The 18022-nt window shown below is 45.0% G+C and overlaps 1 protein-coding gene across 1 annotated transcript in view; it reads left to right on the plus strand.

Annotated features, from left to right (window-relative positions):
- LOC134983267 (uncharacterized) overlaps window positions 1–18022 on the plus strand; it is a 569154-nt gene that overhangs the window by 546714 nt on the left and 4418 nt on the right. The gene's annotated exons all lie outside the window — the stretch shown is intronic.

Here is an 18022-nt window from a genome sequence, read left to right on the forward strand (position 1 = left end):
TCTGTTGAGAGGCTCAGTTATACTTCATACTGTTAACTGGGTATAGTATCAATATCACACTGATAGGTACTTATTTAAGCGAGGAAGTAGTCTGTCACCGATTAAAACATTTAAAGATTAATAAATCACCAGGGCCCGATGGTATTCATCCAAGGGTTCTAATGGAGCTTCACTCTGAACTGGCAAAACCGCTATCTCTGATCTTTGAGGATTCAGTTATATCAGGTATGGTTCCCAAAGACTGGCGTATAGCGGAAGTAGTGCCTATATTCAAAAAGGGAAGTAAAGCTGAACCAGGTAATTATAGACCAGTTAGTCTTACATCTATAGTGGGGAAAGTATTGGAAGGTATTCTAAGAGATAGTATTCAGAAGTTCCTTGAAACCAATAAGGTCATTAAAAGGAATCAACATGGGTTTATGAAGGACAGATCCTGTCAAACCAACTTACTTGGCTTTTATGAAACAGTAAGCGCAAACCTAGATCAGGGTAAAGACGTGGATGTAATCTTTTTAGACTTTGCCAAAGCGTTTGATACTGTACCACACATGAGACTTATATACAAGCTACAAGAATCAGGGATAGGAAGCACAATATGCACTTGGGTCAAAAACTGGTTAGATAATAGGAAGCAGCGCGTTGTGGTTAATGGATATTTTTCAACTTGGACTGAAGTGCTAAGTGGTGTGCCGCAAGGCTCAGTATTAGGACCGCTATTGTTCAATATTTTCATTAACGACCTAACAGAAGGTCTAGAGAGCATGGTGTCAATTTTTGCAGATGATACCAAATTGTGTAAGGCTATAAATACAGAGGAGGATGCCGAGTCTCTTCAGAACGACTTAGTTAAATTAGAAGCATGGGCAGCCAAATGGAGAATGCGCTTCAACACAGACAAGTGTAAGGTAATGCACTGTGGTAACAAGAACAAAAATTACACCTACCTACTAAATGGGGTAAAACTAGGGGATTCTGTACTGGAAAAGGACTTAGGTGTCCTCATAGATAGCAAGCTAAGCAGTAGTACCCAAAGTAGGACTGCAGCAAAGAAGGCTAATAAGATATTAGCATGCATAAAACGGGGTATTGATGCTAGGGACGAGAGTATTATACTCCCATTATATAAATCACTAGTGAGGCCACACCTTGAATACTGTGTACAGTTCTGGGCACCGTACTACAAAAAGGATATCCTGGAGCTTGAAAAGGTACAAAGGAGGGCGACCAAACTAATTAAGGGCATGGAGACGATGGAATACAAGGAAAGGCTTGAAAGACTAGGCATGTTTACATTGGAAAAGCGGAGACTAAGAGGGGATATGATCAACATCTACAAATATATAAGGGGACAATACTCAGAGCTTGCGCGGGACCTGTTTTTGGTTAGATCAACACAGAGGACTCGTGGACACTCGCTCAGGTTAGAGGAGAGGAGATTCCGCACAATACGGCGTAAAGGCTTTTTCACGGTAAGGACAATACGTGTTTGGAATTCCCTGCCCGAGGGAGTTGTAATGGCGGAATCTGTCAACACCTTTAAGAATGGGTTAGATAAATTCCTATTGGATAAGGATATCCAGGGGTATGGTGCATAGTCATGCATTATAGTTACTATTTAGTCAAATCATCATGCAGAGGACACCACAAATAGGTTGAACTCGATGGACAATTGTCTTTTTTCAACCTCAGATACTATGTTACTATGTTACTATGTATCACCAGTTATACGGTGTGATTGGTGTGGCTGGTATGAGTCTTACCCGGGATTCAAAATCCTTCCTTATTGTGTCAGCTCTTCCGGGCACAGTATCCTAACTGAGGCTTGGAGGAGGGTCATAGAGGGAGGAGCCAGTGCACACCAGGTAGTCTAAAAGCTTTCTTTTAGTTGTTCCCAGTCTCCTGCGGAGCCGCTATTCCCCATGGTCCTTCCGGAGTTCCCAGCATCCACTACGGACTACGAGAAAGATTTACCGGTGAGTAACATCTTATTTTCCCCTTTTTACATACTAAAGGTATTTACGAAGGTGTTGGAACCTTATCAGGTCTTGTGTATTTCACCATTTATTACATAGGGTTTCTGAGCGTCTCAATCGCTCAAACAGCTTTCTTATTATCAAGGTCAATAAGCGTTACATCATTGTAGTATTACAGCACTAAGGTTTACAGTATAAGCATACCCTTACAGTGTGTTGTTAGCAAGGTTTACTGTGTGTCATTCAGTGAGCGTCTGCGCCGCTCGTGTCCCACTCTCGGACACAGCGTCCGCTACGCTAATAGCGTAGCATTACGGTGCTCGGCCGCCTATAGTGTGCTCGATACTAAACGTAAGCCCGCGAACGTACGTGTCGCTCGTGCATCGCGCCCTCGGTCTAGCGTCTGCTACGCTAAGTGCGTACCCTTACGGTACTCTATGCGCCACTTGCGTACTTAGTCCATAAAAAGTATATAGCTAATGTTCCAAGGTAATAATTGACTTTATCATTCTCCTAGTCCGTAGAGGATGCTGGGCGCCCGTCCCAGTGCGGAAACTCTGCAAGACTTGTATATAGTTGTTGATTACATAAGGGTTATGTTACAGTTGGAATCTGTCTTGGACCGTTGCTGTTTTTTGTTCATGCGGTTAACTGGTTATGTATGATCCAGGTTACGTGGTATGCTTGGTGTGGGCTGGTATGAATCTTGCCCTTGGATTTCCAAATCCTGCCTTGTAGTGTCCATCTCCTCTGGGCACAGTTCTCTGAGGTCTGGAGGAGGGGCATAGAGGGAGTTGCCAGTGCACACCCATAGTCAAAGTTCTTTTAGGTGCCCTATCTCCTGCGGAGCCCGTCTATACCCCATGGTCCTTACGGAGTCCCCAGCATCCTCTACGGACTAGGAGAAATAGATTTACCGGTAGGTTTAAAATCTCTTTTTGATTTAAGGGGTCCCCACTCCTCCAGGGTACCCCGACCAGGGGTGACTAGTTGGGGATTTAATGCCACGGCCGCAGGGACCGGTATAAAAGTGTGCCCCGGCTGTGGCATTATCTCTCTAGCTAGTGGAGCCCGGTGCTGGTGTGAAAAATACGGGGGACCCCTACGTCTTTTGTCCCCCTACGTCTTTTGTCCCGCGTATTTTTTGCACCAGGACCAGAGGCAGAGCCAGGTGCTGGTTGTTAAAATACGAGGGATCCCCTGTCATTTTTCCCCGTATTTTTACAATCAGAACCGGCTCAAAGAGCCCGAGGCTGGTTATGCTTAGGAGTGGGGACCCCGTGCAATTTTTTTCAGGGTTTTTTAGACACCTTTGTGCCGTCCATGAAGTCAAATCCAGGACGCACACTATCGTCAATTGGTCCGTTTTTCGACAGCGGGACTGTCGAGTCCGTTTTTTATTGAATGACGAATTCGGGTCCCCGCGGGAGGGTGTGTGACTGTTGAATTAAAAAACAGTCGAATTCCAGCCGGAAATTCGACCGCAATTGCATATACCCCTGTGACGGAACGTAGCCATGCCCACGTCACGTCGCGTATTTTTTGGCCAGCCTGGTCCTGCGCTTCAGTAGTGATGGCAGAATGCCAGAGATAACTGTATTTATCCTGTATAGCACCCAGCTGTTATTCGTATCTGAGCTGTATACCCCATATTACTGTATGCAGTGGACATATGTATTTAGGTGATTGTCCCTTTTCTTTATATGCTTGTGACTCTCAGGGAATATCTTTCTAGCCCTGATTTGCTCTCTACACAATGCCTATGAAATGTATATGTGTGATTGTATTGGATAGCACTAATGGGGGTCAGTGCTTGGTGTCAGGTGGGTGCCCAGCCAGGTAAACGGTCAGAGACATCTGGCTGGGTGATATACCAAAAGTGCAGGGCTGAGCCCCCCCTGTCACAGCCCCCACCCCAACCCCCTTCACAGGAAGCATCACTTAGCTGAGGAGGCTGTGACATCACAAATGACTATACGGGGTTAACTTCCACTCAGGTTATGGCCAGAGGGCAGCCAACCTTCCTATCTTCATAATTAGTGCCCATTGTTCTGGATGGCCTTCCAGTAGACTTAGGGACTCCAAAGCCACAGGGGGCAACCTGGTGTTCCTAGACACTTTTACATATGAGGATTGAAAATTCCTCCAATCAGGACACTCTGCCGCATCACCAGGTGAGCAAAGCATCATGGGAGTTTAGGAGGTTTCAAAAGGGCCCGCAGAGAGATTAGAAGGGCATCCTGACTAAGGAAACGCAGGCTGTTGCCAGGAGTCGAGAGATCCTGTCAGCCCATTTGTCTAGAGACCTGGCTTTGTGGAGAGGGTCCCGTCTACAGTTAAGCGTTAGCTCCATCGGGAGCTGTCCCAGGTGTGTGACTGGTGTGCCGGCTGGAGCCGGGTGACTGGTCAGCACACCCTACCTCTGCATGGTAGAGGACCATCAGGCCATGCGGCCGGGATCAGCAAACCAGTATCCGTAAGGAGTCGCCAAACACAAGTATTCCCTGAGGTGGCTAGTGACTGTGTAGGGGCAGGAGTTGTTGCTTTGTGTGGTTCTTTTCTCTTATATAATCTTAATCGTAATCATTATTAATGCTACCTGTATATATTGTACAAAGTGTGTTACGGATTTTCCTGTATAATTAGTGTGTATGAAAATAAAGGTGCCATTGTACCTTGCTATTGCGTTCTTACTGTGTGATCTGGGAACTCGGTAGTGACCCTGGGGCGCCGCGCAGAAGTGTAATCGCTGCCTTTCTCAAGGCGGAGATGAGCGATAGGCGAGAATAATGCACACATGAACCCGGGGTCCTCACAACCCCATAATATACTAATCCACAGCACTCGCCGTTCCTAGATTTGGGGTGCAACACAGTGTACGACCACATTGTTTAAATCAAATCACTGGGGCTCTGCACTCACTATATTAACTAACAATAATAAACAGTGGAGCATTAGTTCACGTATTGACTGATGCATTTAAGCCTGCAGCCCCCCCCACCACATTACCAGCATTTTATCAATTAAAACCCAATGGTTTTTCTCTGACGTCCTAAGTGGATGCTGGGACTCCGTAAGGACCATGGGGAATAGCGGCTCCGCAGGAGACTGGGCACATCTAAAGAAAGCTTTAGGACTACCTGGTGTGCACTGGCTCCTCCCACTATGACCCTCCTCCAGACCTCAGTTAGAATCTTGTGCCCGGCTGAGCTGGATGCACACTAGGGGCTCTCCTGAGCTCCTAGAAAGAAAGTATATTTTAGTTTTTTTATTTCACAGTGAGATCTGCTGGCAACAGGCTCACTGCACCGAGGGACTAAGGGGAGAAGAAGCGAACCTACCTGCTTGCAGCTAGCTTGGGCTTCTTAGGCTACTGGGCACCATTAGCTCCAGAGGGATCGAACACAGGGCCCGACCTCGATCGTCCGGTCCCGGAGCCGCGCCGCCGTCCCCCTTACAGAGCCAGAAGAAAGAACGGAAAATCGGCGGCAGAAGACTTCGGTCTTCAACAAGGTAGCGCACAGCACTGCAGCTGTGCGCCATTGCTCCTCATGCACACCTCACACTCCGGTCACTGATGGGTGCAGGGAGCTGGGGGGCGCCCTGAGGGCAATATAATACACCTTGGCTGGCAAATATACACCATATATAGTCAGGAAGGCTATATAGGTGTAAAAATACCCCTGCCAGAGTTCCAGAAAAAGCGGGAGAAGTCTGCTGAAAAAGGGGCGGGGCTATCTCCCTCAGCACACTGGCGCCATTTTTCCCTCACAGCTCCGCTGGAAGGATCACTCCCAGGCTCTCCCCTGCAGTTTTGACTACAGAAGGGTAAAAGAGAGGGGGGACACTAACTTTAGGCGCAGTATATATAATATAAGCAGCTATAAGGGAAAAAACACTCAGTTATAGTGGGATCCCTGTGTTATATAGCGCTCTGCTGTGTGCTGGCATACTCTCTCTCTGTCTCCCCAAAGGGCTTTGTGGGGTCCTGTCCTCAGTCAGAGCATTCCCTGTGTGTGTGCGGTGTGTCGGTATGGCTGTGTCGACATGTTTGATGAGGAGGCTTATGTGGAGGCGGAGCAGATGCCGATAAATGTGATGTCACCCCCTGCGGGGCCGACACCTGAGTGGATGGACTTGTGGAAGGAATTACGTGAAAGTGTTTACTCCTTACATAAAAGGTTTGACGACGTACCAAATATGGGACAGCCGGCTTCTCAGCTCGTGCCTGCCCAGCCGTCTCAAAGGCCATCAGGGGCTCTGAAACGCCCGCTACCTCAGATGGCAGACACAGATGTCGACACGGATACTGATACCAGTGTCCACGATGAGGAGACAAATGTAATGTCCAATAGGGCCACTCGTTACATGATTGAGGCAATGAAAAATGTGTTGCACATTTCTGATCTTACCCCGGGTACCACAAAAAGGGGTATTATGTTTGGGGAGAAAAAACTACCAGTAGTTTTTCCCCCATCTGAGGAATTAAATGAAGTGTGTGAAGAAGCGTGGGCTTCCCCCGATAAGAAACTGGTAATTTCTAAAAGGTTACTAATGACGTAACCTTTCCCGCCAGAGGATAGGTCACGTTGGGAAACACCGCCTAGGGTGGATAAAGCGCTCACATGCTTGTCAAAAAAGGTGGCCCTACCGTCTCTGGATACGGCCACCCTAAAGGAACCTGCTGATAGAAAGCAGGAGGTTATCCTGAAGTTTGTGTATACACACTCAGGCATTATACTGAGACCAGCTATTGCTTCAGCATGGATGTGCAGTGCTGCAGCTGCGTGGTCAGATTCCCTGTCGGAAAATATTGATACCCTAGACAGGGACACTATGTTGCTAACCATAGAGCATATTAAAGACGCAGTCTTATACATGAGAGATGCACAGAGGGATATTTGCCGGCTGGCATCTAAAATAAGTGCAATGTCCATTTCTGCCAGGAGAGGGTTATGGACTCGGCAGTGGACAGGGGATGCAGATTCTAAAAGGCACATGGAAGTTTTGCCTTATAAGGGTGAGGAGTTGTTCGGGGATGGTCTCTCGGACCTAGTTTCCACAGCAACAGCTGGGAAGTCAAAGTTTTTGCCCCATGTTCCCTCACAGCCAAAGAAAGCACCGTATTATCAGGTACAGAAAAGGTGCGTCCTTCCTGCCCAGAGGCAGAGGTAGGGGGAAAAAGCTGCAGCATACAGCCAATTCCCAGGAGCAAAAGTCCTCCCCCGCTTCCTCCAAGTCCACCGCATGACGGTGGGGCTCCACAGGCGGAGCCAGGTACGGTGGGGGGCCGACTCAAAAATTTTAGCGGTCAGTGGGCTCGCTCACAGGTGGATCCCTGGATCTTTCAAGTAGTATCTCAGGGGTACAAGCTGGAATTCGAGACGTCTCCCCGCCGCCGTTTCCTCAAATCTGCCTTGCCGACAACTCCCTCAGGCAGGGAGGCTGTGCTAGAGGCAATTCACAAGCTGTATTCCCAGCAGGTGATGGTCAAGGTGCCCCTACTTCAACAAGGACGGGGTTACTATTCCACACTGTTTGTGGTACCGAAACCGGACGGTTCGGTGAGACCCATTTTAAATTTAAAATCCTTGGACACATATATAAAAAAATTCAAGTTCAAGATGGAATCACTCAGGGCGGTTATTGCAAGCCTGGACGTGGGGGATTACATGGTATCTCTGAACATCAAGGATGCTTACCTGCATGTCCCCATTTACCATCCTCACCAGGAGTACCTCAGATTTGTGGTACAGGACTGTCATTACCAATTCCAGACGCTGCCGTTCGGTCTCTCCACGGCACCGAGGGTATTTACCAAGGTAATGGCAGAAATGATGATACTCCTTCGAAAAAAGGGAGTTTTAATTATCCCGTACTTGGACGAACTCCTGATAAATCGAGGTCCTAGGAGCAGTTGTTGGTCGGGGTAGCACTATCTCGGGAAGTGCTACAACAGCACGGTTGGATTCTAAACATTCCAAAGTCACAGCTGATCCCTACGACACGTTTACTGTTCCTGGGGATGGTTCTGGACACAGACCAGAAAAAAGTGTTTCTCCCGGAGGAGAAAGCCAAGGAGCTGTCATCTCTAGTCAGAGGCCTCCTAAAACCAAAACAGGTGTCGGTGCATCACTGCACGCGAGTCCTGGGAAAAATGGTAGCTTCATACGAAGCAATTCCATTCGGCAGGTTCCATGCAAGAACGTTTCAGTGGGACCTGTTGGACAAGTGGTCCGGATCGCATCTTCAGATGCATCGGCTGATAACCCTGTCTCCGAGGACCAGGGTGTGTCTGCTATGGTGGCTGCAGAGTGCTCATCTTCAAGAGGGCCGCAGATTCGGCATACAGGACTGGGTCCTGGTGACCACGGATGCCAGCCTTCGAGGCTGGGGGGCAGTCACACAGGGAAGAAACTTCCAGGGACTATGGTCAAACCAGGAGATCTCCCTACACATAAATGTTCTGGAGCTGAGGGCCATTTACAATGCCCTAAGTCGAGCAAGACCACTGCTTCAAAACCATCCGGTACTGATTAAGTCAGACAACATCACGGCGGTCGCCCATGTAAACCGACAGGGCGGCACAAGAAGCAGGATGGCGATGGCAAAAGCCACAAAGATTCTCCGATGGGCAGAAAATCACGTGTTAGCACTGTCAGCAGTGTTCATTCCTGGAGTGGACAACTGGGAAGCAGACTTCCTCAGCAGGCACGACCTCCACCCGGGAGAGTGGGGACTTCATCCAGAAGTTTTCCAAATGATTGTAAACCGTTGGGAAAGGCCACAGGTAGACATGATGGCGTCCCGCCTCAACAAAAAGCTAAAAAGATATTGCGCCAGGTCAAGGGACCCTCAGGCGATAGCTGTGGACGCTCTAGTGACACCGTGAGTGTACCAGTCAGTTTATGTGTTCCCTCCTCTACCTCTCATACCCAGGGTACTGAGAATAATAAGAAGACGAGGAGTAAGGACTATACTTGTGGTTCCGGATTGGCCAAGAAGAGCTTGGTATCCGAAACTTCAAGAAATGATCTCAGAGGACCCATGGCCTATGCCGCTCAGACAGGACCTGCTGCTGCAGGGGCCCTGTCTGTTCCAAGACTTACCGCGTCTGCGTTTGACGGCATGGCGGTTGAACACCGGATCCTAAAAGAAAGGGGCATTCCGGAGGAAGTCATTCCTACGCTGATTAAAGCCAGGAAAGATGTCACTGCAAAACATTATCACCGCATATGGCTGAAATATGTTGCTTGGTGTGAGGCCAGGAAGGCCCCAACAGGAATTTCAGCTTTGTCGATTTCTGCACTTTCTACAGTCAGGAGTGACTATGGGCCTAAAATTGGGTTCCATTAAGGTCCAGATCTCGGCTCTGTCAATTTTCTTTCAGAAAGAACTGGCTTCACTGACTGAAGTTCAGTCATTTGTTAAAGGAGTGCTGCGTATTCAGCCCCCTTTTGTGCCTCCAGTGGCACCTTGGGATCTCAACGTGGTGTTGGGTTTCCTAAAGTCACATTGGTTTGAGCCACTAAAAACCGTGGATTTGAAATATCTCACGTGGAAAGTGGTCATGCTGTTGGCCTTGGCTTCGGCCAGGCGTGTGTCAGAATTGGCGGCTTTGTCATGTAGAAGCCCTTATCTGATTTTCCATATGGATAGGGCGGAATTGAGGACTCGTCCTCAGTTTCTCCCTAAGGTGATATCTGCTTTTCATTTGAACCAACCTAATGTGGTGCCTGCGGCTACTAGGGACTTGGAGTATTCCAAGTTACTGGACGTAGTCAGGGCCTTGTAAATCTATGTTTCCAGGACGGCTGGAGTCAGGAAAACTGACTCGCTGTTTATTCTGTATGCACCCAACAAGCTGGGTACTCCTGCTTCAAAACAGACTATTGCTCGCTGGATCTGTAGCACAATTCATTTTACGCATTCTGCGGCTGGACTGCCGCATCCTAAATCTGTAAAAGCCCATTCCACGAGGAAGGTGGGCTCTTCTTGGGCGGCTGCCCGAGGGGTCTCGGCTTTACAACTTTGCAGAGCTGCTACTTGGTCAGAGTCTAACACTTTTGCAAAATTCTACAAATTTGATACCCTGGCTGAGGAGGACCTTGAGTTCTCTCATTCGGTGCTGCAGTGTCATCCGCACTCTCCCGCCCGTTTGGGAGCTTTGGTATAATCCCCATGGTCCTTACGAAGTCCCAGCATCCACTAAGGACGTCAGAGAAAATAAGATTTTACTCACCAGTAAATCTATTTCTCGTAGTCCGTAGTGGATGCTGGGCGCCTATCCCAAGTGCGGATTGTCTGCAATACTTGTATATAGTTATTGTTAACTAAAGGGTTATTGTTGAGCTATCTGTTACGAGGCTCCGTTAATATTTCATACTGTTAACTGGGTATAGTATCACGAGTTATACGGTGTGATTGGTGTGGCTGGTATGAGTCTTACCCGGGATTCAAAATCCTTCCTTATTGTGTCAGCTCTTCAGAGCACAGTATCCTAACTGAGGCTTGGAGGAGGGTCATAGTGGGAGGAGCCAGTGCACACCAGGTAGTCCTAAAGCTTTCTTTAGATGTGCCCAGTTTCCTGCGGAGCCGCTATTCCCCATGGTCCTTACGGAGTCCCAGCATCCACTACGGACTGCGAGAAATAGAATTACCTGTGAGTAAAATCTTATTTTTTTTTTTTTGTCATAAACGTTTTTTATTATTTTTTCATAGAGATTCATTTCACATAATAAGAACCAACATACTCATAGTCATCGTAGAAAAAGATAATGATACACAATCTGACAAACATTGTTATAATATATGGTTTCATCTAACTCTGGGATACTCATTGTTTAGTAGTCTGTAATCTTGTGCTTCACCATACACATGTTGGTATATTTAAGCATAAACATAAAGTCTTTGAATTAGGAGAGGTAAAAGTTAACTTACAGAGGCTTAAAGAGAGAGATAGAATAGAGTAGAAGGAGAGAAGGGAATGATAGAGAAAGAAGCAGTTGAGGGGGGGGGGGGGGAGGTTTGAACTATGAAATCTGTAACAAAAGGGGAGCAAAGATATCCATAATCTTTTACTAATTTCTAATGTTGATGCGATAATGAAGGTCTTGACCTATCAAGGCAAAAGGCAGAAGGATGTACAATCTGTGTCCTTTTGGTGGTTTTCATACTAAAATCTTAACTCAGGTAATGATATGTCTCACCTTTATATATTTATACAGTAGTATAAGGGTTTTAACACATAGAGGGCCAACATAATGTGACAATAAGCTCTAATCGGCCAATGTTCACTCTCATCAAAGGTCAGCCAACATATAGTATTTGCTTATGTTGATTCCATTCTTTGGACCCCAGGTGTGCGAAAATACGGGTTTGTATATCTTGTGATAAAGTGATGATATATGGTCTCCATTTTTTATAGAATAGAGGTATACCCTTCTCTACGTTTGGGAGAGTATAGTACCTATCATAATATAAAATCCTCAACATTTTCTGGTGTACTTCTCGCAAGGAGGGAGCAGTCTTATAAATCCAATGTTTGAGAATAACTTGTTTGGATATGGTGACTATTAATGTTAATAATGGGTATAAGTGTGTATGTCTTTTATCTAATTTCCAAGGCGTAAAATCAGCTAATAATAGGGTTTGTGGGATAAGAGTAGCTTTAATATCGTAAGTGTGTTTAATATATTGAACTATTTTGTTCCAGAATTTCTTTATAACTCCACATTCCCAGAAATTGTGGAAAAATGTGGCTGAAGAATGAAAACATTTCAAGCATTTTCCAGATTCTTCTGGGACAAAATGTTTCCTTTGAGTTTGTGAGATGTACGCCTTGTAAATTGTTTTTATGTGTATTTCTTGCAGTGTAGAAGCTTGTAATAATCTTATCGTTTCGTCAAATTGATCAAATATACTGGTTGAGTCATCTATTCTGGGAATAAATTGTGCCCATGATGTAATAACTTGTTTTTGTATTTTTTCATATGTTACAGTAATCAGTTTATGATATAATGGTCTTGTCTTATATGATCTATTGTCTGCTCCTTTCATAATAAAGAATAGAGGATCTGTGCGTGGTAATGTAGTCATGTCTATTGATATTGATGAAATATAATGTCTGATTTGTAAGTATGCATAAAAGGCGGATCTATGTACTCCGTATCTTTCTTGTACCTCCGTGAAAGATAGCATAGCGCCTCCTGGGTCAAACACATCTGCTATTTTTCTTATGCCTTTTATTTGTAGTCTATAAAAGACTGCGTCATTTAGTCCAGGTAAGAACATAGGGTTGCCCCATAGTGGCAATAAAATAGAAAAGGTATAGTTTCTATTTAACCGTCTGTTTAGTGCTTTCCAGGCAGCATATGTGTCCCTAAACAGGAAACTATTTCGAGTAGCAAGAGGGATTTTTGTTTCGGGCATATGTAATAAAGCTCCTGGGGAGAATGGAGCCATCACAGCACAGTCTAGAGGATACAGTGTGTAAACACTTCTTTCATATAGCCAATCTAGTATATATCTAAAATGGACCGAGTGTGAGAATTGTAGGATATCTGGTAGGCCGATCCCACCTTTTGTACGTGGTAATTTCAGGTGTGTATTGGAAATCCTACTTTTCCCTTCTTTCCAAATAAATTTACTGAATAACTTCTCAACCAGGGTAATATCTGCTTTGGATAAACGTATCGGTAACATTTGGATCATGTATGATAGTTGGGGGAAGAGTACCGATTTAATCAATGCTGTCCTACCCAACATTGATAGTGGTAGGTATCTCCATGTGTGTATTTTTTTTGACATGTCGAGTATTACTTTGGTGTAGTTAAGTCTATATAAGTCGTGTATTTTCACTGGTATCTGAATGCCTAAGTATTTTACTGCCGTAGTGGCTATTTTTAGGTTATGGAGCGGGCCTAATGATGCCAGGTATGTGGGTTTTCCATTTAAGGGGATGAGTTCAGATTTTTGAATGTTTATTTTATATCCTGAAAATTTCCCAAAATCAGTTATCAAACTAAATACTACAGGTAGTGTTTCGTGTGGGTTTGAGGCGAATAGCAACATGTCATCTGCGAACAGTGAAATGCGAAGATCTACCTCTCTAGACTTAATACCTTGGTATGTGGGTGATTGTCGGATGGCAATAGCGAGAGGCTCCAAGGCCAGGGCGAACAGCAAAGGTGAAAGTGGGCATCCTTGTCTGGTGCCCCGGTATATAGAAAATGCTGGAGAGAGGTATCCATTGCATAGAATATGGGTGTTAGAGTTGTTATATAATGTTCTAATGAAGCTTATAAAGTCTTGGGGGATGCCAAATCTTTGCATTGTGTCAAACAGGTGTTCCCAATGCACCATGTCAAAGGCTTTTTCCGCATCCAATGATAAAATCACTGCAGGGGTCTTGGGATTCTCACGTTGGGATATATCTATAGCTGTTAATACTTTTCTTATGTTGACCACCGAGGATCTGCCCGCTATAAATCCTGTTTGGTCGCAATGTACTAGGGTGGGCAGCACTAGTTTAAGCCTTTCCGCTAATATTTTGGTTAGGATTTTATAGTCTAAGTTGAGCAAGGATATTGGTCTATAAGACCCTGGATCAGATAGGTCTCTTCCTTGTTTGGGAAGGACATTAAGCACTGCCGAGTTAAAGTATAATGGCAGTTTCCCATTGGTCAAAATATTATTAAATACCTTAGTAAGTAGGGGGGTTAGCTTAGGGACCAGTAATTTATAGTATTCAGAAGTAAGGCCATCTGGGCCTGGTGCCTTTCCGGCTTTAAGATTCCCAATGGCCTTGGATACCTCCGTCTCAGATATAGGCAAGCTCAGTTGTTCTCTATGATTTTCATCTAGCTGGGGTATTGGTAAATTGTCCCAGAATAATTTTGCATCTGGTTCTGGTCTTGGAGGTTCTGAGTATAAGTTTGCATAAAATGTCTGCATTATCTGAGAGATCTGAGCGCTATCTGTTGTGAGCGAACCTGTGTCTGTTTTTAGAGGGTGTACCAGCATAGGTGATCTTTGTCCTCTCAGTAAACTAGAAAGGAGTTTCCCCGATTTATTGCCAAAGCGGTGAAATTTGGCGTCTTTTTTAAAGGTATGACGGGATTCCATTTTGGCTAATAGACTCTCAAATTCCACCCTTGCCTTCGAGTAATTGTCCTTGTTTATCAGTGTCGGGTTAGTTTTATATGTTTGGAAGTTATCTGTTAATAGTTGTTGGGCATGGAGAAAGTCAGTCTGTAGTTTTTTATATATTTTGGAAGTATAGGAAATGATTTCTCCTCGTAGGACCGTTTTAGATGCCTGCCAAAATAATTGTGGTGATTCCATTAAGGTATTTTCATTATTAGTCACATAGGTGTCCCAGGTCTCAGTGAGCATCTCTCTAAAATCAAGGGATAATGCCATTGATGAGGGGAACCTCCATGATCGAAAAGGGCCTCTATCCGTCTGTAGTGTCATGTTCAACCATATCACTGCGTGGTCAGATATCGTGATGGGTTCGATACCAACTGTTTTTATATAGGGCATTAATGTTGCAGAGGGTAACAGGTAGTCAATCCTAGATAGCGTGCCATGTGCCGCTGAGAGGCATGTGTATGCCTTGTCTGTTGGGTTGAGAGCTCTCCATATATCTATCAGGTTCATTGTTTTTGTGAACCATGGAATACCTTTTTTAGGTAGTTTGACCTTCTTTCGCCTGGGAAGCTGTCGGTCTAATAACAGAGAAGATACCGCATTAAGGTCGCCCCCCACTATGATAGGGATATCTGAGAAAGGTGTGAGAATTTGTATATATTTTGCAAAAAGGGTTGCACATTTGTGTTTGGGGCATACAAGTTGCATAAACAATAATCATTTTTATCCAAAAGAATTTTACAAATCACATATCTACCCTCCGGGTCTACTATTGTTTCTTTTATTTCTATTCTAATATGTTGTTTAGCTAGGATAGCTACACCTCTGGCCTTGGATGTGTATGGGGAGGAGGCAATCAGTTTCCACGAAAGGGAATTCAGTTTAAGCATCTCAGATTCCCTTAAATGGGTTTCCTGTAGATATATTAAGTCTATTTTTAATTTGTTTAGGTACAACAGAACCTTTTTCCTTTTATGTGGTGAGTTGATCCCTCCTATATTCCAAGATCCTATTTTTATCGCAGTCATTTAACCATTATTGTATAAGTATATGTTCAAGGATAGGTCAATTATCACAATATAAGAATACATCTGGTATAACTTTAAACATAGGTATACATTACTCCGCCGAGTTATATTGATATTAGGAGATGGGTGGGGGGAGAAAGAAAGGGAGTGGGTTAGAAAGTATAGAGAAAGAAATGTAGAATCAATGTTCCACATATCATAGCAACGCCAGAAAAGAAGAGTCCATTGCTGACTATCTATCAGCAAGGCGTCATAGTTGAAAATCAGAGAACTAACAATCAATAAGAACATTCTTAACGAAATTGAACAACTTCCGGGGTTAAACGGGGGTGGTATTAACATAACCATGAAAGAGGAGAAAGAGCTTCTCGCCTACCCCGCCGGGTAATAAGAAATAAATTTGTATATTTGTACAGCCCGTTCCTCTAAGGGGGGTATGGTCTCAGTAATAAAGATCCTTACATACCAGGGCATAATATCTTATTATCAGACATATTATATTGGAGATTCTGCTGGCATCCCCTTTTTTTTTTTTTTTTTTTTTTCTTTTTCCATATAGGGTGTAAAGGTAGCAGTATAAAGCTATATTGCTATATTGACAGTAGGGAGCCATACCTATGTAAATAATCATGTATATCTGTATAAACCTGTATAGTAGCATTAGGAAAGTATTCCAGTTAGCAAAGGAGTGTGGTCATGAGGGATTAAATGTCCTCAGGTGCGTCTTCTTGTGATCGTGTAGAATCCTCTTCCTCATTTAAGAATGCATCCGCATCCTCTGCCGAGAGGAAATCTGTAAAGGAGGTGCCTGAGTAAATGCGGAGTCTAGCAGGGTATAGTAAAGAGAATTTTCTACCAAGTTGCACCAGTTTAGAGCATATTGGGGAGAACGCTTTTCTTGCTTTTGAGAGTTCCACTGAATAATCTTGGAAGATTAAAACTTTATGTGATTCCCACATGAGTCCTCGTGTTTTTCGGGACGCCCTCCATATTTCTTCTTTGTGCAGGAAATTAAGACATTTAAACAGCACTACTCTGGGTCTGGCTCCTTCGTAGCTTTTCTGGGCACCTACCCTGTGTGCTCTTTCTATAACCATATCACGACATGAGTCAGTGATTTGTAACAGATCTGGTAGCGTGGTACGGAGGAAGGTATACAGTTCTGCACCCCGCAGAGTTTCCGGCAGTCCCACTACTCGTAGGTTCGATCTGCGCGACCTGTTTTCCAAATCGTCCAGCTTGTTCCAGATCTGATGGTGTGATCGAGTGATATGTGTCATGTCTTGTTTAAGCTTAGATACGTCTTGGAACATCTCTCCCGCCCTTTGCTCCGTTTGCAATACCCGGTGTGTAAGCTGGGTCAATTGTTTATTAATATCTTCAGTCTGGGCTTTAATTAGGGGTCCCATAGCCTCACGTATCGCCCCCACCATATCTTCATATGTAACAGGTATTGCAGGTGTAAAAAGTACCTGATCTGCAGTTTTTGCAGCCGGAGCGGGGCCAGTATGCACCGTGGGAGCCACAGTTCTCTCTGGTTCCGCTGCTGGGTTGGAAGAGGGAGGAGGGGGAGCCGTCGTCGGCGTCTCCGCGTCCAGCGCCATTTTGAGCTCCATGCGGCGTTTTTCTTTTTCCCGTTTTTGCTCTTTTTTTGAGAGCGTAGCGGAGGCTAAGTAGCGGTCCATGGTGGTCAGGAACCTTTCCCCTGATGTGTAAGGGGGGCGAACGGGCAGTAGTGGAGGTTTTTCAACCTTTTAAATGTATTTTTCCGGCGGGTGGCAGCGGAGCTCTGTCCTCACGCTGCTAGTGCATTGCAGCCGGAACCGGAAGTCAAAATCTTATTTTTATTACTTTATTCAGCTCTTTATACACTTAACTTTGTGTTTAATATTTCAACGATTTATCTTACATACTTTACTGTACTTAATAAAGGTTATATATTATTTATTAGTGCGCAAACAGGACAGCACTTTCTCTTCTTTGGTGTTTTATTATAGCAATGTCCATGTCACCTCTAGTAATCCCACATGAGCGCCTTCCTCACCTCTAGTAATCCCACATGAGCGCCCGTGTCACCTCTAATAATCCCACATAAACATCCATGTCACCTCTAGTAATCCCACATAAACATCCATGTCACCTCTAGTAATCCCACATGAGCGCCCATGTCACCTCTAATAATCCCCCATAAGCGTCCATGTCACCTCCTAGTAATCCCCCAAGAGCATCCATGTCACCTCTAGTAATCCCACATGAGCGCCCCTGTCACCTCTAGTAATCCCACATGAGCGTCTATGTCACCTCCTAGTAATCCCACATGAGCGTCCATGTCACCTCTAGTAATCCCACATGAGCATCCGTGTCACCTCTAGTACTCCCACATGAGCGTCTGTGTCACCTCTAGTAATCCCACATGAGCGCCCATGTAACCTCTAGTAATCCCACATGAGCGTCCATGTCACCTCCTAGTAATCCCACATGAGCGTCTATGTCACTTCTAATAATCCCCCATGAACGTCCATGTCACCTCTAGTAATCCCATATGAGTGTCTGTCACCTCTAGTAATCCCACATGAGCGTCCGTGTCACCTCTAGTAATCCCACATGAGTGCCCGTGTCACCTCAAGTAATCCCACATGAGCGCCCATGTCACCTAGTAATCCCACATGAGCGTCCATGTCACCTCCTAGTAATCCCACATGAGCGTCCATGTCACCTCTAATAATCCCACATGATTGCCCATGTCACCTAGTAATCCCACATGAGCGCCAATGTCTCCTCTAGTAATCCCACATGAGCGCCCATGTCACCTAGTAATCCCACATGAGCGTCCATGTCAACTCCTAGTAATCCCACATGAGCGTCCAT

This window comes from Pseudophryne corroboree, assembly GCF_028390025.1.
Source record: "Pseudophryne corroboree isolate aPseCor3 chromosome 3 unlocalized genomic scaffold, aPseCor3.hap2 SUPER_3_unloc_11, whole genome shotgun sequence".
Classification (NCBI taxonomy): Eukaryota; Metazoa; Chordata; class Amphibia; order Anura; family Myobatrachidae; genus Pseudophryne; species Pseudophryne corroboree.